This window comes from Phyllostomus hastatus, unplaced genomic scaffold (assembly GCF_019186645.2).
Source record: "Phyllostomus hastatus isolate PE091 unplaced genomic scaffold, TTU_PhHast_1.1 phas_contig_40, whole genome shotgun sequence".
Taxonomy (NCBI): domain Eukaryota; kingdom Metazoa; phylum Chordata; class Mammalia; order Chiroptera; family Phyllostomidae; genus Phyllostomus; species Phyllostomus hastatus.
Window position 1 is genome coordinate 15,563,951 of NW_025333872.1, and position 23,306 is coordinate 15,587,256.

The window sequence follows — 23,306 nt, forward strand, 5'->3', positions numbered from 1 at the left end:
AGCACAATCTTGTTAACTGCTTGGGCTCAAGTAAAATAAAAATTCTTTTACAGTTTGGATGTTACTTCCATCTACAACAGAAAGTTACCAATACCACAACAGCGCCCAGTAAAAGAGAGGGAGAGCTGAAGGGGTGAGGGCTGTGGTGGGAGGGAGAAATCTGGGGCTGCGACATCGAGAGGGTTCCCCAGGGAGTGGGGCCTGAATTGACATTGGAAAAGACTAGTAGAAGAGGGAAGGCCAAGGAATGCAGGAAGGGTACCCCCAGTACCAAGGAGTGGAGGCAGGAGTGGGCTGCCATGCTCTGCAAAGAACTGAGACCCTGAGCAGGCCTGCAGAATATTTCAAATTCTATTGTAACTGTATTAAGCAACCATCTAATCGATTGTCATGTGATTAGCACTTCACTAGAAAACCAAGTCAGCGACGATTTGAAGCACAGTAAAACATCCGAAGGCCCTATAAATATTTGCTAAATGAATTGATTCTGAGCCGTGATCAGGGAAGACTTCATAGCAGTGACACGTGGCGGAGTTATTAAGGATTTTGCAAGGCAGAATGTTGATGGGTATTTCAAGCTGAAGGCACAGTGTGAAAAGAGGCTTGAAGGCATAAAATGACACAGTAGGGAGAAGGGACAGGGTACCAGAGCAATGCAATCATGTCAGTCTGTTGATACTATCTCCCAAGCACCTAATTAATATCCACTTCTTCCTACCACCATCCCAGACCAGGGCCCCTGGTCTTTCTTTCACATGGGCTCCCAGCTGGCTTTCAAGCATCCACTCTTGTTGCTTCCTATTTATCTCTATACTGCACCAGAATGATCTTTCTAAACCCACCAGAACTGATCAGGCCACTCCTGCCTGAAGTCTTATAAATGTGTCCCCTTATTCTTTGGATACAACCTACAATCCCCCACTTTGCCTAGAGCCCCCCTCATGCACTGGCTCACACCTGCTTCCTGCCCAACTTCTGCCCTCTGCTCCTGCCCACTATCCCCCAGCCACACAGGCTTCCTTCCACCTCCTCCACTGCACCTTATACTCAGGCAGATACAAGCAGGGAAATCTCCCTTATCCACCTACCCCACTTCCCACTTACCTTGTATTTATGCCATAAACCTCTGCTGAAAGATTACTTACTCCAAAGAAACCTTCCCCTACTCCTTCCCCAAAGCCCCAGGCTAGGTTAGGTCCTTCTGTTTATACTCTAATTATACCTCAAATACACAGTAACATTTGGTTAGCATCTAGGTCCTTGGGGAGAAAGGGGCTGTGCCTGCCTGGTTCACCATGTAGCACTCACTCAGCTCCCAGCACACAATGGGTACCAATTACATGTATGAGGAATGACTGAAGAACAAACTGAAGACAAAATGGGAAGACCTTGAAAGCCAGTAAAGTCCTCTGACCAGACAGTGGGCCCAGAACTGGCCTCGCTGTGGACACCACTGGCCTCCAACACTGCTCTTGGCACCAACGAGAGTGGCTGACTCAGCTTTACCAACCGTCATCAAAAGGATTCCAAGAAGAACATTCATCAGAAAGAACAAAACTCAAGGTCTGCTTTTCACCACCCTACTTCCAACTGAGCAAGAAGCCCGCTGAACAGCAGCGCAGTATCATTCACCCAGCAGGGCGAGGTTACCGTCATCCACCTGACTTGCCTCCTTGGAAACCTGGTCTGTCCATCTGCAGTGAGAAGCTATGGGTGACCCTGATCTACAAACAGGAGAGTTATCCCCACTTTAGGTGGGCTCATGTTTCCACAAGTACACTCTAACTTGAGACCCCCAAATCTACCCCATGTTGAAACAGTCATTCCTCCACCTCTTAACACAAGTTCCTACCCATCCATTCTCCTCCCCAACTCCCCACTGGCAGTCAATTTGCTCTTGGTGATGACCAGCACCAGATCAAGACCTTTCTGCCCCACCCTTCCCACTCTGGCCGGGAAGGGGGGCGGTTGTTTCCTTGCTCAGACTGGACCTCCCAGTTAACCATTCCCCAAACAGTTGAGACACCACATCCACCTCTGTAAGGTCTTAATCCAAGGGAAATCCAACTGGATGAACTGGCTGTTGTGCCAAGATTCAGGCTGTCAATATGAATTCCTGGAAACTCCCTCTCCTTAAAATCTCATGTCACTTTTTTACATACTACAACATGGGTGAACCTCAAAACATTACACTGAAGTGAAAGAAACCAAATACAAAGGTTAGCTATCGTATGATTCTATCTGTATGACACATGCAGAATAGGCAAATCCACAGACAGAAAGATTAGTGGCTGCCCAGAGGCTGCAGGGGAGAGGAGAACAGAGAGTAACTGCTGGTGAGCACTGGGTCTCCTTGGGGAGCGATGAAAATGTTCTGCAATTCGGTAGAAGTAGTGGAAACACAACACTGCACACGAACCAAGTCTCACTGAATTGACCATTTTAAAATAGACTTTGTATTATGTGATTTCACTTCAAAACAATTCAAACACTTAAAAAGAAGTCAACCTTTCCCTCCCAGTTCATAAAGAGTGGCTTTCTACCCTCCTACTTGCACTCTGGATCTTTCCCCCTTTCATCTTCAGTTCCCTCTCTCCACAGGACTCTTTTTTTCCTGCTGACAAACCCGTTCGAGTCTCCCCAACCTAAAAATCTTCCCTTAACCTTGTCTTCCCCTTGAATCTCATCTAGATCTGTCTCATCAGCTCATAAAAAGCAGCCAAAATCAAAAGCCTCCACTTTTCAGCTCCAATATTCCCTTCTAGTTCTGTTTCTGGCAATGAGCTACCTAGAACTAGTGAAACCCACCGGCTACAACTTATAAAACTGATAGACTCTTGTTAAAATGAATGGATGAACCTTTGTGAAATTCAGGCCATGAATGAGAGGCATTAGAAGCTGCCAGACACCCTTAGAGTTGCACTGTCCAATAACTAGGACATGAGCAATAGGTGGCTATTTAAATGTAAATTAATTAGAATTAAACTAAAGCTCAGTTCCTCAGTTCCTAGGCCACATTTCAACTGCTCACTAACTACCTGTGGCTAACTGACTATTGTATTTGGCAGTGCAAAATATATGCCATCAAAAAATCTCAGTACTAGATATACAGCAGCTCAATGTGTAACGGTACCTGATTCAGATAACATAGGATGTTCTGAGACCATTACATCTTATTCCTTATAGCAGCTGTCACCAACCTTTTTGGCACTAGGGATGGGTTTTATAGAAGACAATTTTTCCATGAATGGGAGAGGGAGGGACAGGAGGCAGAGCTCATGTGGTAAAGTAAGCACACCCACCCGCCACTCACCCCCTGCTGTGCAGCCCGGTTCCTAATAGGCCCTGATAATGGTTCCTGGCTGGGGGTTGGGGACCCGTGCTCTGTAATGAACCAAAAGGGAGGCAGATGCAGTATTTCCTAATCCCCAAAGTAGAGCTCAATATGATCAGCTATTATAAAAAAAAAAGCTAGAGGAACCTTTTTGTAATACATGAAATTATAAAGGTTAAATGGTTAAATAGAACAAGGTGGAAAGTGGGACACGATGCAGCTGATTTTTATTAAAGCAAATGCACTGCCCAAGAGCAACATTTAAAAAAATATATCAAGTAGTATGTATCAAACAGGCATGAGCAAAAAAGGAAATAGGTATTTTAAAAGCTGTTCCAAAAATCAGCCAACTTGAAGGCGCAAATAGTATAATGGGTAGATATCAAAAAGAACGGGATAAATAAAAAAATGAAGTGAACATCTAAAACACTGTAGTTCATTCTGCACTGAGACCTCGGTCTCTCAGTAACTCACTACTGACTGGTTCGGATTTTTATTTAAAAACTGACCACTACAGTACTCCAACAGAATACCCACATAAGCGACCAGTGTTGTTAGAAGACATGAGTTCACTTTTAACCATTATCCTATCTAACCAGGGTGCCCTGCAGATACATTCACTTGATAAAATGGCCCAAACCAGTCCACCTGATGAAGTTCAAGTACAAAGGTGGCATTCAGAGATCCTATGGCATAAATAAAAAAAATTTACTCAGGGAGAAGCAAGAGGCAACAGCTGCTGCAGAAGAAGGGGGAAAATGATGTTTTCATAGCTAAATAGAAGGGTGGTCCTTACTTAAAAATACAATAAACAAGGTCTGGTTAAAATAGAGGTCCTCAAAGGGTAGCCCAGATACCTCTGAGGGTGGTTGGACCCTTTTCAGAGATTCCATAAAATCAACACTATTTTCATAAAGCTACTAGGAGAATTCTTTTTCAGTATGATCTTTCTCATCATTGTAAGGTGTCTCAGAGGCTACAAAATGTGTGATCTCAAAGACTGAATGCAGAGCAGACGGGAGGATCCAGCTGTCTTTCATTAAACCAGATATGTAACAGATTGGCAAAAATGTCAACGTCTGTTTTCACAATACTTTCTGTTTTGAAAATATATTTTTCGTAAAAATATAGATTATTTATGTTATCATATAATGGCTAGTTATTATTTTAGATGTATTACTAATTATTTAAAACTTTTATGTTAAAATAGTGCAAAAGTAATTTTTAATAGAGTAAATACCAATTCACATAAAAGCTCTCTGAGGTTGTCAATTTTCGTCCTAAAACCAAAAAGTGTGAGAGCTGCTCTATTATAAATTGTGTACAGAATTCTTCCCCTCTGTAAGGTTTTACTTCTAAATAGACACTGTAAATTTAGCTTCCCAACTTAAAGGCAAATATCCCAAATATACCTCAAAAATATGTCCTTATACTTAACTATAAAAGTTAAATTTAACTTGAAATACTGCAAACATGAAGCTTAAAAACCTAATACTTAAATCACTGAAATGTTTTGATACTTAGTCATTTGGAAAGCAAGCTAACAATAACAAACAAAAATTAACAATAAATATTTTACTCTATGAAATAATTAAGTCCTTCCCAGTTCCTCACTAACTCATCAAATTATATGAGTATGCTATAACAAGAAACTCAACATTAATGAAACAGGATGAGCTGATTTTCACATTACTATGTGGTCATAAAAACACTCAAAGTTTCTTTAGCCAAAGCAAGACACTAACACCCTTTCCAAATGAGGATACTCCTAGTGGAAACTCTTTGTCACCAAAAAAGTCAAATTTTAAGTCATAAATAGAGATACAAGTTTCCTGTGGCTAACTCCCATTAGGTAGTACTGCAAAGAGTATACAATCACTCTTATCAAATACTATACACATGCTCAAATGCTTATTTATTGACATAGAGAAAGAGAAATAACACTAGCTCAGAATCAAAGATTCATATTCCTGACCTCAACCTGGCACAACAAAACACCTCTTAGAAACCACACTTTCCACTTGCCTATCACCTCAGTTGTCCCATTTTCACCAGGTCCTACTTTCTTTGACTCATTTTGCTAATCAATCAGTTCAAGTGAGCATTGTGTAGGTTTCTTAAAATTCATAGCGTGGCCTCCTCAGAGGAAAAGCCACCTTCCCCTGCAGGCTGCAGCCCCAGCCCCTACCTACTTCCAGCACCAGGGGCTGAAGCCGGTTGGCTCACCTCCTTCCTTCCTGCAAATGGGTGTCAGTTGCAGTTGTGGCCCTGACACTCTACAGGAATATAACTGCCAGAAGGAAAGCAGAGTCCCAGCTGGAGGAAGAAGCAAAAGAGACAGAATGAATATGAATAAAAGAGGGAGAAAATTGCATGACACTTCCTTCTCCTCCAAAATAAGAATCTAAGTGACATTTCACCTCTTCAGGCATGACTTTCATCATTTAGAAGTGAATTCCTTTGAAAGAGAGCAGTGTCGATGAGAGAACAAATCCAGTGTGAAGCTTAACAGTTACTATAAAGGTATATTACATACTCCTATCTGTCAGGAAGACACTCTATGCTTTTAAACTAGAGCTCAGGGCATTTACCTTTTGGTCATGGACAAGGAAAAGATTATTTGTAGGTTTCTCTCTACAAAATGTTTTCTCTCTTTGCTTCCTTAATTTGGAAAACATTACAGAGAAATGCCTGCAAACCAAATGGACTGTCTCTTTAGGGCAAACAACTTGATTTCAAGAAAGAAAACAAAACAATCACAACTTTGTAGATGGCACAGTTGAAGTGTACTGACAGTAATGGGCACTGAAGTGCAGGGCTAACACCTTCTCCTCCCTCTCCTTCTGATATGGTCTAATCATGCTACACTCAGTTTGTGTTCTCTGGATGTTGGGGGGACTTTGTCTTATAGGGATACTGACTGACGTAAGTGACAACCCAGAATTTTGCACACATAAATCTTATTTTAATCAAATCCAAAGGAAGGGAGAACTGAAAGTTTAGTTGGTCAAGTTAGAATGAATGAGATCTCTTGTTTCAATCGTATTTCCTTTTCTGGAGAAGAAAGGCAAGTAGCTCAATGAAACTGAAAGTGAATCGCACCCTGGCCCAGTGGCTCAGTTGGTTGGAGTGTGTCCCTTACACCAAAAGGTTGTAGGTTTGATATCGTTGTTTCTCTCTCCACTGATATTTCTGTTTCTCTCTCCTCTTTCTTCCCCCCTTCCTTATTCTCTCTTTTAAATCAATAAAAACATATCCTCCGGTGAGGATTTAAAACAAAAAAAGAAAGTGAATTTCATGTGTAGTTTATGGAAGTCATTACTTCATTAGTCACATCTCATATCTTACAGGCTTTAAAATTTTTTAAATTATATTCAGTACAATCTTCATTGGAAATTTTTTCACTTGTAAGCTCAAATTACATAGTACAAATGCCACCAAGTGGAAGGGCAGTGATCAAAGATAACACAACATGAAAGAGAAGCAATGTGGTGCCACAGGAAAAAAATCTCTATGGTCAATACATTCCCCACAGTTGCTCTGAAATGGTTTCACTCTCATTTTTTAGGAAATGGGCTATAATATCAATCATTACAACCAAGTTTACTAGGAAGAATGAAGGAAATCAGAAACCAAGAACTTCCAGGATAAACCATGTCTAAAATAAGTCTATTTTATTATATTTCAATAAGAATATAGTTCGATGGCAAATGGGTATTTTAAAAACAGATCTGGAAATGTTGTAGCAAATAACATCCATTTTCCGTTTTCCAGCACAAGCCAAGTTTTGTTAGGGCTCCATCCTCTCTGACTCACTGGGTGAGATCTGACAGTGTCAGGGCTGGGAGGGGAGGAGCATCTGGCCCTGAGTGACTGGCTGGGTGACAGAGAGACTCAGCAGAGGCAGGCAGGCTTCTCGGAAGAGGACCTGCAACACAAGGTAGAATATGCAAAGAAAGGAGGAGCTGCAGAATGATGTTATTTAGTTTATTTAAGTGTGTTATTTTTTCAGTATTAACTTATTTTTATTTATTAAAAAAATTTAAGGGTATGCAGAATTCAAACAGCAACAAAATACGAGGTGGGACCATAAATTCCAAAAACTGGGAATTTATGAAAAAAAAATTGTGTATTTATTCTTACCTATTTAAACTTCAGTCACCTTCCAAGTACTCACCATTTGATACAATAAATCTTTCAAGTCATTTTTTCCACTGCTCAAAACAGTTTTTGAACACATCAATTTTGATGCCTTTTAGTGCTTCTGTCATTTTTTGTTTCACCTCTTCCACATTGGCAAAAGGTTTCCCTTTGAGGAATGTTTTCAGCCGGGGAAACAAGAAAGAAAACAGGCTGAACACAGCCTCTCACAACAATGCCAGCTGGTAGAGTGATACAGATGGGTCACTAGACCGCTCACCTAACGGGGGAAGCCTGTACTACAAGAGGCCTGCCCTCCAGAAGATAATTCTGGTTTTTTTGGGGGGGTTCCTTCTTATAAATTAGGTGGACACTAGAAAAAGCTTAATTTTAAGGACTAGGATATCTTGGATTCTTAAAAAGGGCTGCCAACTCTCTTCACTGGAGAAATTTGAAGAAAGAATACAGCTACGTCATGATCATGATCAATGACACCCAATCCTGTATCTCCAATCCCAACCTCAAAGGCTCGTTTCCATCTGATCTCTCTCCACCTACAAACATGTGGTCCTCCTGAACTCAAACTCAACAAGCCAAAAACTGAACTCAGTACACTTTTCTCACAGTCTTCTCTTCCTTCTGCATCCCTTATTTCTGTGGCTAGCCCTACAACCTTCCAGGAACCCAGGCCTGAAAGCACACATGCTCCCTCCCTTGCCCTGCACTGGCTACTTGGAGCTGAAGCTTCAGCTCCGTTGTTGGTGCTGCAATTTCAGCACCACCCTTCCTACCTCCACCCAACCCCCTCCAGTCACATCCTCATCACCTTTGCCGGAACTGTCTTCTAGGGACTCCTTGGCTGCCAGAACCTCCTCCTATCCAATCCAACTCATAAGTGAATCTGGCACACTGATTTCTTACACCATAGCTCTCATTCACTCAGCAAACAAATATGAATCACTGTATTAGTTCTCTAAGGCTGCTTTAACAAATTACCACAAACCAGGAGCTTAAATCAACACACGTGTGTTACTTTCAGATCAGCATTCCCAAAAGTCTCACTGGACTAAAACCAAGGTGTAGTCAGCAGGGCTGTCTTCTTTTCCCTGCAGAGGTCGAGACTTATCTGAGAGATACAAACACCTGACCTCCCCTGTAATTTTTCTGACCGTGACCTCTGCAGGGTTTTGGAGGCTCTACAGGAAAATCCTTTCCTTGCCTTTTCCAGCTTCATCAGGCTGCCTGCATCTCTTGGTTTATGGACCTTCTGTCCATCTTCAAAGTCAGCAACACTGGGCCAAGTCTCTTCATGCTGCCTTCTTTCTAGCCTCTTCTGCCTCCCTCTTCCACAGTTAAGGACCTTTGTGATTACAGTGAGCCCACCTGGATAATCTAAGGCAGGGGTGTCAAACCCATTTTCACTGGGGGCCACATCAGCCTTGAGGTTGCCTTCAAAGGGCCGAGTGTAATTTCAACTCCTTAACAGTTAAGGAGTAGTTACATTTATACAGTCCTAAAATTATTTCGGCCCTTTGAAGGCAACCGCAGGGCTGATGTAGTCCCCGGTGAAAATGAGTTGGACACCCCTAATCTAGGGTACTCTCCCTTCTGGGGCATTATCTCATGCTACTTCCTTGATGCACGCTAGTACTTCCTGTACTCAAACTGCGGAACCAGGGGAACCAAACACAACTGGGCTTCTCCCCCGCCTCCCCCCCACCATTCTCACATAACTTACTCTATCTAGCAGGCCCTCTCCACTCTCCTGTCCAAATTATGAGTATGCTTATCTTTTAGGGCCCAGCTCCAATGCCATGCGTCCCTCTGTATCTCTCTGTCTTCTCTGAACACAGTGTCCTGTGTTCAGTGTCCTGTGACTCCAAATTGGCACATTGAGCAGTAACAAAAGGAAAAGGTTTGGCCAGAAAAAATGGTTTCTGGTGCTGCTCTAGAGCTAGCTGTATGACCCTGGGCAAGCCATTTAACATCTCAACCTTGGTTTCCTCACCTGTCAAGGCAAAAGGCAGACCAATTTCTAAGTTCCTTCCCAGTTGTTAAGCCCTGTGGAATCGAGAGGATTTTTAGTTACTTCTTTTTATCCCCAAAGCCACTATCTAGTCAAGGCCACCATCATGTCAATTGATTAAATGCACTCCCTTCCAATGGACCATCGCTGCACCTCTAGTCTTGTGTCGCTCCTCACCTCCCCTAAAAAGCATCTTTCTAGGTAACTCCCCTCTTTAAAATCAGTTAAAGGCTCTCAGGAAAATGTCCAAGGTCTTCAACATGGACCCTAGAACCCATATATGACCAGGCCCCTGTTTCCCCTCTGGTTTTCTTCACTGACTCTCTCGGTTCCTCACATGCTCCTCCACCCACCCCCCAGCTCCCTGCCCCCCTCACCTCTGAGCCAGTCCTTGAATGCACACTTCCTCTTTCTACCGGAGATTCCTGCTTATTCTCCTGGCAACCTTTCCTGACCCTCCCAATGTGACTTAGGTGTGTTTCTGTGCTTCCTTAGCAACTGAGCTTTAGAAGCTCTGTGGGTGGGACTCTCAACCTCCACCACCACCACTGGCACAGACTGGTGGCTGCTGCCTGAATTCTGCAGCAGAACTTTCAGCTTCCCATGGCCACCCAGAATCAAGGTGAGATTTTCCAGCAATTTTTTGCAGTTTCACGTGGCCATGTGTTTAAGTTCTGGCCAAGGAGACAAAAACACTACTGTCTAGGGGCAGTTCTGGATCTTCCCCTAAGAGGAAGCATGAATGAACCCACTGCCCTTTCTACTTTCTTCATCTCCTCCTCTTGCCTGCTGCCTGGGAGATGGCACCACACCCTAAACCTGGCATACACTGAGTTAGAAGGAGCCTATGACTGTTCAAACCAGCTCTGGACCTACTACCCTCTCACCCCACCCCAACCTTTTATGGGAGACAGAAACTTCATCCCTGTTTTGAAATCCCATTATTGGAACCACTATTATTTTGAGATCTCCATCACTTCCACAACACACGTGGCCAAAGCTACAGTACCAGTAATCATTTATTAACTCAAGTATATACCTCCCCTCTTCTACTGGATTATAATCTCTTTGCCAGCAGGTGAATTGTCATGTGTCCTTGTCAGATCCATGCTCCTTAGCCAAGGGTAGCATAAAGAAATCCTCAACAGTGAGTGTGAATGACTGATGAATTAATTAGTGACCATATGGCTGCTGAAGCAGACAGGCTCTGTCCAACCTACACAGTTCACCAGGGCTCAATGTTGTGGACAACCAAAACAAGGTTAAAAAAAGTGTCGGTTTCCACCACTATTTTATCATGAGAGAGTCAGGTGCCTAGACACCAGAGCTGATGCTCCTCCTTGCTTGGGCACTGTGACACTGGCGTGGTCTACGACTGGCATATTCTACCTGAATGCTCTACAAGAGAATATGCAAATAAGCAAGGCCCTTTAAAATAATAGAATGTGTCACCTCTTCTCCTGGACATGTGGTATATGTAGCAATTTGTATGGTCTGAAGGCTGTTGCTGCTCTACTCCAGAGGGAAGAATGGCAACACTGGGCTGGGAAGCTGATGTTCCAGAGTCCTGGGCCCCGGTAGACTCCCCATTCATGAAATATTATGTATCCCCAGGCTATCAAGATACACTCATCTTCATAGAGCCATTAGCACAGATTACTGAATGGATTACACTTAAAAGATACATATTTAGAAAGACATACATGCAAATAATTGTTAGATATTTACTATATGCCAGGTGGTATGTAGGTACCAAGGATAGAGACTGACATGCCAGATACTCAGCAGAGAGAAAAGGAAAGCGCTAGTCATTCTCACAAGAATGAGGAAACTGAGGCACACAAAAGGTTAGGTATTAGAACCAGGGTTACACATGCAGGAAGGGGGAGAACATCTAAGTCAGTCAAAAGGATCAAGGCCCTAGGGTGTGAGGGTTTGACTTACGAATAACAGGACTTTTTCTGTTACGTTTGCTTTGCTTTTGTGTTTTTGTTTTTGGTGGGAGTAAATGATGAAGAAGCACTAAATATAGCCGTGTGGAATAGAGATGGGAGCAGACAAAGTACATTTGGGGAAATAAAGTCTGTGGTGTGTTCAGAGTCAAAAGTGCAGATAGGAAAGTGGCAGGAAATGAAGCTGGATCAAGGATGGCCCCAAAAAGGGAGTAAATTAAGTTTATAGGGTGGAGTGAAATGATCCTATTAACACGTCAGAAGACCACTGTGATAGCAGATTAGGGACCAGAACACAGGCAAGACAGAAAGGAGCCAGGGAGAAACGGTACTCATCCAGAAGGGACTGATAGGCTTCTAGGGGCAGCCAATGGAAGAGGAAGCTGGTGGCAGAGAGGGACAGGGAGGAGCCTGAATGGACAATATGCGGTGAATACCATGGAGAGAGTGGAGGAAGGATGTGTCTGATGGGAAAGAGAAGGACCTGCATACTGCTGCCAGCTTGATGGCATGGGACAGTTGGTGGATGGTGGTGCTTCTGACCATGTTAGCAAACAAGAGAAAGAGGTTTGCAGGGTGTCCAGGTGAAGCTTGCTGATGAAAAGTTATGAGGCTGGAGTTACAGGAAATAAATGGATTAGAAATAAATATCTGAGATGGATAATGCGTGAGTAGATAGATACTTGAATCCAACTACATTACCCACTGAAATTGGTCTTCCAACAGTACCTTGCTTACCATACAACTAAATCCTGAATTCTGGGAAGCCCTTTAAAATATGCCAGTCTTATTTCTTTAAAGGATGAGAAACTCAAGCATGAAGCTCTGTATCAGGGCTCAACGAACAGCACCTCCCTCCCTGTGCAATGCAGACATGGCCACCTTCTTTGGGGTCACTGAGCCTACGCTCAAACCACTACTCCTTGCCAAGCAAACAAAAAGGAGCTGCTCTAAAAACAAAGCAAGTACAATATTTGTGGCATTCTCTTGGGGACATGGGAGTCTGTCTTTCAGATACTGTCTTCTGTAGAGAAGCTCGCACCCGTTTCACAGGGCAACCACCTTCTTGGCTGAAGCATACTTGTAGAGAAGACAGTCAATGCCAAAGCATTGCTCATGGTCCTCAAGATCCACTGCATGCTTCTGCTGGATCCTGTGAAGACCTTAAAGAGGCTAACCTCTACTTCAATCATATTCCTAACACTAAATCAGACTGTAATTACAAATAGCTGGGAGAGACACATTTAAGAGGTGCTTAAGCAACATTTTCTACTATCTGCAACTAATAATTCTTATCTGATTGCAGTCTCAACTGGTGTGATTACTTGAATATTCAAAATAAATCATGTTCTCCAAGCTCATTCATACCAAATATACAAAAAGTGTTATCACCTCAGTAGAAATTTTTTAAAAAGGGTGGAAAAACATAAATTCAAACCTGTGTAATATAAATAAGTCATGTGACAGAAAAAAAACACATTTCTTTTTTAAGAGTTAAAATACTCATATTTTATAATGTTGTTTGGGTGTGGGGTAATTGAGGAGATGGAGAAGCAGAGTTCAATGTGTTTACAAAAATAAAATAAAAGCTTGCTACGATGTGCCATTTTTAAAAGCAAGGACAACCTAGGAGTTATTCTCTTCTATAGAGTGTGTCTATAGAAGTTGTTTTATCACCTGGTCATACTCCATGTCAGTATACAAGCCATTCTGTGCATTTTGCAATTCTCTTATTATGGTACTCATAGCCAACATGATGCTGTCAGACCTACTAATCACACACAGAAAGAAAATGAAGTTCTCAAGGAGTCTAATATCCCCAAGGGAAGTGGAGGTGGTGGAAAACGTGTCTATCTTCAGGCTGAATGAATGGCCCTCAGTGTGGCCTGTGTCAGATGATGCAGCCGATGTTTTAAAAATATACCTGACTTATACCTCTACCCAAGGGAAATCAGATAGTCAGGATACAGAGGTGCCCTTCCATCCCAGCCCACACCTCTCAGGTCTCATATACCTTGTAAATCAAATCCAGGTGAGGCCAGGTAATGGAACTGATGCCAATGTCCTTGGCCAGTTGTGCTGGTACAGTCAACTAGCAACTGGGATTTGAATACTGATTTCTTACACCAATAATTACAGAGCTCTTCTGTGTTTGCACTTCTGATTACACCAAAAAGAGAAGGCTTATGTGCAAAATCTGTAAAAAAGGAGTCAGGGAATAAACAAAAGGTCACTCTTTCAAGGGCTGATCATAAAGGTTATTCTTTTATTAGCTTACTTTCTCTAATGTTTAGTTACTGACAAAAGTTCTACATTGGACACATTGTCAACCGCCCAGAACTATAATGATAAGAAACTCAACTTTGTTTCCCCTAGCTCTGTATCAAGAGCTGCAAATGCAAAGATAACTAGTTCTAACAGGCATGCAGCATGCCAGGGTGGCTGAATAGACAGCAGCCAGCCTGCCTGGGTTTGAATCCTTGGCCCTGCTGCCTGCCAGCTGTAGAACCTTGAACAAGTCACTTAACCTTTCTGTGCCTTAGTTTCCTCATCTATAAAACTGGGGTACCTACCTCAGGGGGGGTTTGTGAGGCCAAAATGAACATATGTAGAAGACCTCAGAAATGCCTGGTATGTGGTATTGGCAGCTGTATTCAGTACCCCACAGATCAGCCTCTTTCTTCTTCTTATAAGTTGCAAAGTATTCCACTGCCCAGCTATAGTATAAATGATTCTTCTGAAGGGCATTTACTCCACTCTCTCAATCTTCTGCTATTACGAGCAATGCTTCAGTGAACATCCTATACAACAAAGGAATCTTTTTACCATGACCATCAAATTAAGTCAGTACCCTACTTAACTTTCATGTATAATACTGATGGATTGAATACCCTCCAAAGTAGCACAGGTATTATTACCTTCAAGTTCTAACAAAAGTGTCAAAGAGATGGAATAACTTATGCCAGAGCTGACACAGCCATAAGTGGCAGAGTGGGAGCCCTGTCCAGATGGGTAGCTGCTAACCTGCGAGGTGTTTCCTGCAATCTGCTTTCTATAGCTTTCTTAATTAAAAGAAAAGCAAAAAACAATAGATGCTTTTACCAATGCACCTCAGATCGACAGTGAAGATAAATATTCAGAAGTTCTACTAAAACTCAAATTTTCAGAGGTGCATATCAGCTCACAATTTGGGCAGATGGAGGTGTCAACAACTTCTTTAAATAATAATTTACTTTGTGTGCAAAGGTACCCTGAACACTACCCTGGGGACAGGCACCACACTGCCAAACTCCCAGAGAAGCAAATGAATAATTATTGAATTTAGTATCAAGAGAACTAATCTTTGGGGAAAGAGAAATTCCTAATAATTATTTTGTAAAAGTGTCTGCTGTGCTGAGACAAAGCAGAACAGGTACTCTGGGCTTCAGAATAACTCGGATAAAATAAAAATCTGAGTGGCCAATTTTCCATCATGACTTTATGAGGTCTGACTAGTATGGGCTTACAAAAGATTCATTCTGACAGGGTGAAACTGTGGACAATAGGGAAATGAAAGGGCAAAGGCAGAACCTAATAGAGATGAAATCTGTAAATAACATATGCCACAGATGACAAACACAAGGCCTGTGGGCCAAATCTGGCCCCCCACCTTGTTTCTACCTGCAGCAGCGCTGAGCTCTCGCTTACCGTATTTTTCGGACCATAAGATACACCTAGGTTTTAGAGGAAAATAGGGGGAAAAATTGAAGCAAAAAATGTGGTAAAATATTTAACATAAATAACATAATATTTCACCAATGTAAATGTAAACAGAACTCAACAGCAGCATTAACAATCATTATTACTCCCGAATTGGGGGGATGGGGGTGGGGGGAGTGCGTTTTATAATCTGAAAAATAATCTGTGGTAACTGTTAAGAAGTAGTTACATTTGTACAATCCTAAAATTATATTCAGCCCTTTGAAGGCAACCGCAAGGCTGATGTGGTCGCTGGTGAAAATGACTTTGACACCCCTGGCATGTGCTAACAGGAGGGTGCCTACCCAGTATAAGGATTACAGTTAGATATTGACAGGTTTGTGTCAAGAAAATAGTTTCTCCTGACTAGAGGAAGCATGACAATACCAAAACTAAAAATCTTAAACTATTCCCTAAATCCAGTCAACAAGAAGACGGATGTCTAACCCAAGATATAAGGAATACTAAGACATTACACACAACTGCACTTAAAAGAGCAGTGTCAAGGGAGGAGGAGGAAGCATGGGAATGTTGTCTTTGGGAACACCCACCAACCATGAGTGTTGTAAATTCAGGTGCCATGCAATTCTAGAAGTGTGTGCCTACAAGTCAAATAAAAATGTTGCCATGGAAGAAACACACCAGTGGGAGCCCAGTAGAAACCAAACAGTGTGTGTGGGTGTGTGGGGATTCCCATTAGAGAATCTCAAAATTAGGTCAGGTTACCTTCCTAAACAATTTACTCTGTGAGGCCAAAACATCTGCCTAGGTTATATTCAACCACTTAAAGAGAAAAGTGTAATTTCCATCCCTAATTCTGACATCTACCTTTCTAAGACCTAAAATGATTTCAACTTTCATTCTCTATCCTCGGTCAAACAGAAAAAAAAGATTTGTTTGTGGCAAAAGGGAAAATAAATTTAGTTCTGAAAGGGACCTGAAAATCACCTTAGTTTAAATCTTTGATTTTTAAAGAAAGAGAGACCAAAGTCTACAGTTGATTTTCTTATAGTTGGTGGCAAGTTCGGACAAGAAACCATGGAGGCTAGGTTCTATACAAGGGTGAGGCATCCTACCTTAAACTACTATGCCTTCCAATCTTCTCAAATTACTTCAGTTGTTATAAACAAAGAAATATGCATGTGCTTTACATAATCCTGTATCATGAAGCAAATGTTTATTTTAATATCTAATCTGTGAACTGAGGTAACCCAGCTGATGGGAGAAGCCCAGAAGCCTTGGTTCTTAGTCTTGTCTTCATCAGGAATTGGCTGCATGAGCTTTAGCAACACTGGGATCTGCCTTTTCTCACCAACAAGACTGTATTTTGCCGTGTATAATGTGCTCCTGTGTATAATGCTCACCCACATTTTTGGCCTAAACTTTCAGGAAACAAATCTTTTGTTTTAATTTTTTAATTCAATGTTTTATTTATTTATATTTAGAAACAAAACCAATTATTGTATTCCAGGGTATTATTTTTCATACGGATATTGTTATTGCTTTCTAGAGTGCATAAGCATAAATAAAAGAATTAAAAACATTTATATAGATGTGGAATTAGTACTACCCATGAATAACGTGTACCCTTAACTTTCCCTCAAAAATTTGAGCAAAAATGTGCATTATACACAGTAAAATATGGTACTTCATTAAAAGGTGGGAAACATCCTAATTACAGCAATATTAAAATGTGGAAATGCTTGTAGTGATTTTAAGATGCCACTGATCATGAGCTGCATCTCTACTCAGGTATGTTAAAATGTGAAAAACTGTGTTTAAAAATGGATGCAATGTGGTTAAAAGATGTACTTGCACAAGGGCAACAACAAAAAAGGGAGTCGAGAGAGTGGCTGCAAAGAGGAGGAACTGAGACTCAAAGGGAAGAAATGGGTTGCATAGACATGCATCTGGACTATTAGGATATTTCCACCCGATTACAAAACTTCCTCCCTCTCTCTTTATGTTACCATGCCTCTTCTACCACCCAGTACTAAGAGTGCCCTTCCTCTAGTTGGCCCTCAAATTCAACTGGTCTCTAGGTCACAGAGACCTAATCCTAGCAACAAACTGACTCAATTAGCTCTCTCCAGCCTGGGTTCAGGGCAATGGCTCCAGGTGGGGCTTTATCACTGCCCTGACCTCCTCCAACAGCCTCCCAGCCTATCTCCACATTCCCAGCCTCTGTCCAGGCCAATCCATCCTACATACTCTGACAAGACTCATATTCCCAGAGAACAGCATTCATAAAGCACTCCTAGCTCTAAAGCCTCAGTGGTACCATTACCAAACACCTCTGGAGGAAGAGCAGGCTAAAAGGTACAACGACCTGGCTGAAATGCTTTGTGACTGTGGGCAAGTGTCTAAACTTCTCTGGGCCTCCATTTCCTCACCTGTAAAGTGGAAATGCTCATAGTACCAATTATTAGTAATTGAGATAAATCCATGTAAAAAATGCTCATGCCAGACTTGACACATAATAATAGTCCAATGACAGTTAGCCATTATTAATACCAACAATTTGTCTTTCTAACCTTTTCTTCCACTTCTGCCCTATCAGTTTCAGCCAACTGGGCTACCTGCTTTTTGCTCAATAATTCTATACTTGTTTGCTTTCCAAACTCCCTCTCTCATAGAATGCCTGTCCTATTTTTGTAAGATTCTTCTATGAAACCCAAGCCTAAATGTTGGTTCAAATGTTGGTTCAATTCTATTTAGTTTAGTGCAAGCATCTCTTTACTACTGGCATCCTTGATGGCCCTTACAGCCACCACTGTTGCTCACTTCCCCCATGTCCACACAGGCCCTTCCTGAAGATGTAGTAACAGCCAAGTAGGTGAGGTGCGATTCAAATGCACTTGCTCAGTTCTGGGATGGACCCCAGATTATCAATTTATATTATTCTAGTTATTACATTAAATAAACAAGGCCTACATCCTTCTCTAGGCCAAGGACTTTCTGTGGAAGGTAGAGAGAAGGGAAGTTCCCACATGAGAATATGGCAATAGGTGGCAGTCATCTTGCAAAATCAGACTATGGATATAACATCTGTGAACACTTCAGAGACACAAGAAAAAGTTCTGCCATCAGGATGTTTTGGGTCAGGTGGTCATTTAAGCCCATCTGAGTTGGGTTTTGTTTCCTGCACCAGAATCACCCTAACTAGTCTAAAATATTAAGTACTTATAGGGCTAACATGGACAGCTCTGCCAGAAAGCTTTCTCAGATATAGTTAGACAAGTCCCCCAGAAATCTGCTTCTGATCCCCTTTTAGCCCAAGGTACAGGCTAAGTATGGGTATAAAAGGATTAAAGTGTAAGCCAATTCAGGAAGCCCTCTGGAGTCAGGAACTGTGTCCTTCAGCTTTGTATACAATGTCTCCTGCCATCACACACACTCACCCCCCCCCCATTCAGTAACTGACAGGTCAATAAATAAATAAAAAGAACGAATCAAACATGGGCTAAAAGGAAAGAAACAGACTTTAGGCAGGTTTGAAAGATGACAATTTGTTAATCTTGTATGGCTTCAAGATGGACCTTTGATCATGAGGTTAGATTTTTAAGTTACAGAGTAACAGAGTTACATAAATGGCATAGAGCCCACTGAACAAATCCTGGCAGTGTAAGGACAGACAAAGGAGCAAGTATGGTACAAGAGACAGAGCTGTGTGAATTTGGAAAAATCTCTTGGCACTTCTAGGTCTTAGTTCTCATTCTTTAAGAAGGAAGTAGGGATAACAGTTCTCATAGGACAGCATAAGAATTAAGTATGGCAAGCAACTATTTACAGGAAGGTACTCACATCACAAATATCTGAAACTGAATGCATGCAAAGACTTAGTTATGGTTAGTTAATGGAAAAATTGTCCCATCAGGAACAGAAGAGTTGGTAAGCAACAGAGGAAGAAAGCAAAATAATTACAGAATGTCTTAGGGGAGAGGAAGGATATGGCCAAATCAGAAAGAAGTAAAACCATTACTCACACTCTCTATCGACTTAGGCATCAGTTACCCTAAAGGAAGGTAACCAGGTTTTCCTTGATTTGTGTAATTCAAGTGGGAAATAAGATAGCCAAGGACTGACACACTCACAGCAGCAAGAGGACAACCAGTAATGATGAAAGCAAACAAGAAGTTAATGCAAAGATCCCTAGAAGATCCTTGTGATTGGCAAATATCCAAAAATCAAGGACCCTAACCAAAAAACAAACTCTGTTGATCCTAGGAAATGAGATCTTACCTCATTTTTAAAGATGACTTCATAAAGGTACTAAAATTAGTGTTTGTGAAAACCTAGTTTTCAATATTTTCCCAGTTATTTGAGAATCCTGGGTTTCAGCACTGGCCAAATCCCTTAAACCTCCTTCCCCAGGAAGAAAAAATAAGTGAAGAAACATTTGGCAGATCCATGTTGGCTTTTTCATTTTATCATCTCTTGAAATCCATATAACAATTCCATAACATGAAATCTCCATTTAGAGATGGAAACTGAGTCAAGGGAATGAGGGTAGTATGTGAAATCATGAGATATTTTCCTTGAAAAATAAGACAAATTTTAATATGCTTTCTACTTCCACTTTTCAACGAAGTTCTATTCTATATTCTGCAAAATCAAAATTAGGCACCTGTAACTATCCACATTTTTCCTTTTGTCTTCAGTTAAAAAATGGAAGAGAAAGGAAAATGCAAAAAGAAAAACACTACCAAGAAGTTTCTGACAATGAGAAGTTATAATCTGGGGTAGGAATCTCAAAGGGACATGAGTGACATTTCTCTTGCAAGTGCGGACCTTTCCTGGAGAATCCCAGGAGGCGGCTAAACTAACCGAAGGAGTGATCATCTGCTCGTCCCCTACCTAACGCAGATGGAAAATAAAAGTGTTCGTCCAAGGCCAGAAAAATGCAGAAACGGCTATGTACGTATCTGTGGATTCTGTACCGAATGTATTGACTGCGCTGTTCGGGCAAAACAAGTGCAAACCAACAGGTTGTATCTACCAAGCGGTTAGGGGAACAAGTTACAAAGCCTAACGAGCAACATTAGCTCTTCCGTACTACCCTGTAAAGCACTTCCTGCCACGGGTCCCGCTATTAGAGAATTAAGGCTGCTTGCTCCCTACAATCCCCTCGCCCGCATCCCGGCTAATATGTCAAGCACTAGATTCATCCATACGTATCCCCACCCCCAAGTTCGCCAAATGCATTTTGTAAATTTGCAATCAAGAAGCTGCGAGATAAGCTTAACAGTCGTGAGGAGGGGAAACCATCACCCTTCAAGTGCAAAGCACGTAACGGTTGCCAGATACAATTCGAAAGCACTCTTCCTCCAGGCATGACTCCCTCCACTTCAGAGCAGTAGGGTGGACTCGGGGAGTCCGGGTAGGGGGCGGGGGTGAGTCTTACTGCCGGAAACTGTAAAAGAGCACTTTTCCTTACAATTCGCAACACACGCCACCCGGGGGCTTCCCCCAGCCCGGGGCCGCGCCCGGCCCGCCGCTCCCGCCTCTCCCGCGCCCGGACTCCTTAAAGGGCCGCCGGGTCCCTCTGGAGTCCCCGCCCCCTCGCTTTCCCACCAGCCTCATCCCTCCCCGAGTTACCTCCGGCTGCAGTTAGTCTGGTTTTAATAAACACTGAACTAGTCCCGGGCTAGCAGGCTTCCCTGGGGAGGGGCGGGGGTAGATGCAAGACTGGAGGGTCCCCGCACCGCCTCCCCAGAGCAGGCCTACGGCGGCCGCGCCCTGGATCTCCGTGCGGACACGACCTGCGATCCCCGAAGGCTCTCCGAACTCACCCAGGTTTTGTTCTCCGCCAAAGAAAGCGCTCGGTTTGAGAGGGCGCCTCCCTGGACCTCCCACCCGCGAGTTCATCCCGACCCGGCGGGCGGACCCGAGCGCACAAACTCATCCCTTCTCCCCCCGGTCTGGGCAGTGCCTGTTCCCGCGACTCCAGTCAGCTCGCAAAACTGACCGCCTGCTGCTTCCACGCGCGGAACAGGTGAGGCGGCATCGCGGCGCAAACTCCCGCGGCGCCCAGGACCAGCCATCTCCCGCCCGCACAGCTCTCCCCGTGCCCTCCGTCCGTCAGTCCTGCGGGGCCGGGTTGGGGGCCCCGAGCCAGCCGCCGAGGCTCCTAAGCCACGCGGGCGGAGCACGGGCCGCGCCGGCAGCTCTTCCTCCGCACGGGGTCCAGGACCTAACGGCGGTTCTGCGGTCCCTGCCGCACGCTGGCACGAGTGTCATGGCCGAGAGGCGGCCCAGGAGAAGTTTCCTAAAGCTAACGGCTTACCTCTTAACCCGAGGGGCAGCAGCAGCTTTGGGAAGCAGCGAGGCGGCAGCAAGAGCGCCGTTGCCAGCTAGCCGAAGAGGACGTCGGAGGGAGGCACCGGTCGCCAGGAACCACCCCGAGGGAAAGGGAAGGCGCTGGGTATCTACAATCGGAACGTGGGCTGACCGTGACGTCACAATGGCGCGGCCAGCCAATGGGGGCCCCGAGGCTGAATCAAGCGCTATGATGTCATGCGGCCCCGGAGCCAATCGCGAGACAATAGAACTTCCGTGATTGTAAATTCCAGAATCCGATGCAGTAGGGAGCCCAGCCCGGTATCGGTCCGCTGTGGGTTACGTGTTTCTGGGCAGTTTTATACCCTTTCCTTCTAATAAGCCTGCGTGGAATGCAGAGCGTGCGCAATAGCGGTAGTGAAGTTCCTGATGCCCTGAACTCTGATTCTCTCAGTGCCAGGGACGGCGTGGTTGTGCCGTCGCGCTTGGACGGGTGGACCCCGCTGTGGTAGCAGTCCTTTCTACAGGTCTGAAAAGGATCTAGTTCTCCTTGGTTTTAGCTAAAAGGGCTAAATGCCTACAGAGACCACTGTAACGAAGGTCTGCAGTTGAACAAGAGAAAGCAATGACACACGCCACTCAGAACTGGTGTTTGTAGCTTCACTCCCTTGTGATAGATTTACTGTGATTTTTCTAAGAGATTCTGATTTTCCCTTTAAAATCAGTCACTACCAAGGCCATTTCTACTCCAGAAATTATTCCAAAAGTTTGTAAAAGGAGGAAAGGTGGTGGAGTAAGTGACATCTTTTCAGCTATACAAATTTAAGCACTTAAGACAAAATGCTTTGTGCTCAGAGCACAAATAGAAGATCCTTGCTGTTTTTCGTTGATGTTGGATAATCTAAGATTTTCATCATCCTAGTATCCTACACATATTTTTTATATGTGGGAGAATATAGTATCCTTATATACCCTTATATGGGGAAGGATCCAGGGTCCTTCCCCATATCGAGCCCCAGAAATTGTCTTTCTCCTTGTGCCCTCTTGCTGTATGGCTACTACTCCATGTCCTTGAATCCAGCTTTAGTTAACCATTTAATGTGGCCAATTTTACATTTACAGTGTAATGTTTATCACGTGCCATTTGTGTTCCAGGTACTGACCTTGGTAGTAGGAAAGCAGGTGTACAAACTATATACAAATTAGGTAATTTAAACATGCACAAATGAGATTTTTAGCAATCAGTTGCCATTTGACTCCAAAAACACTGGAGTAGCTCAGTTTGTTAGATACTAAGCTAGGTATTAGGACTAAAAAAATTCAAGGACCCCTCCCACCTATAAAACGATAAGGTCAAGAACAATGATGCAGAGCAGTAATGCTACTGTGGAAGCCAAGAAACACAGATTAAGAAATTTCTGTCAGGGGGCATGTGACAAACATACCATGTACACAGAAGAGTCTGGCAAGGTATCTTCACTCTTCTGCCAGCAGCCCAAGGCCAGAGCTGGTTCAGTTCCGTGTCCTCCTGTCCAAGTTCTATCTATCCAGGTTTTAATTTTAAAAGTTTCAAATTTAACTTGATATTCCAAAAATCTCAAATTTGTCACAATGTCACAATCAATTGTTTTGGTTGTGCTCATTTATCAAAATGTTTTAAGCCCCAATTACCAAAATATCTGTATTTCAAATTTTGGACTTATATCAGGGATTTTCAACCAGTGTGTTGCAGCACACCGGTGAACAGCAAGAAATTTTAAAACATGCAGTACCTGACTATTTAGTCAGGGGCACTGGCCTCTTTTCCCTTAGACTGTCAAATTAAAAAATGACAGCA

The 23,306-nt window shown here is 43.0% G+C and overlaps 1 protein-coding gene across 2 annotated transcripts in view; it reads right to left on the reverse strand.

The window, feature by feature from the left end:
- Positions 1-21,722, reverse strand: part of ELOVL5 (ELOVL fatty acid elongase 5) — a 76,868-nt gene extending 55,146 nt beyond the window's left edge. Inside the window, exons 1-3 of one of the 2 annotated variants that reach the window (XM_045843451.1) lie at positions 21,477-21,722; positions 14,026-14,253; positions 13,467-13,649 (exon numbers count right to left, since the gene is read on the reverse strand). The gene's annotated coding sequence lies outside the window, so the exon portion shown is untranslated. The remainder of the gene's footprint in view (positions 1-13,466; positions 13,650-14,025; positions 14,254-21,476) is intronic. The other variant, XM_045843450.1, reaches the window with a different exon arrangement.
- Between the last annotated feature and the right edge of the window lie 1,584 nt (positions 21,723-23,306).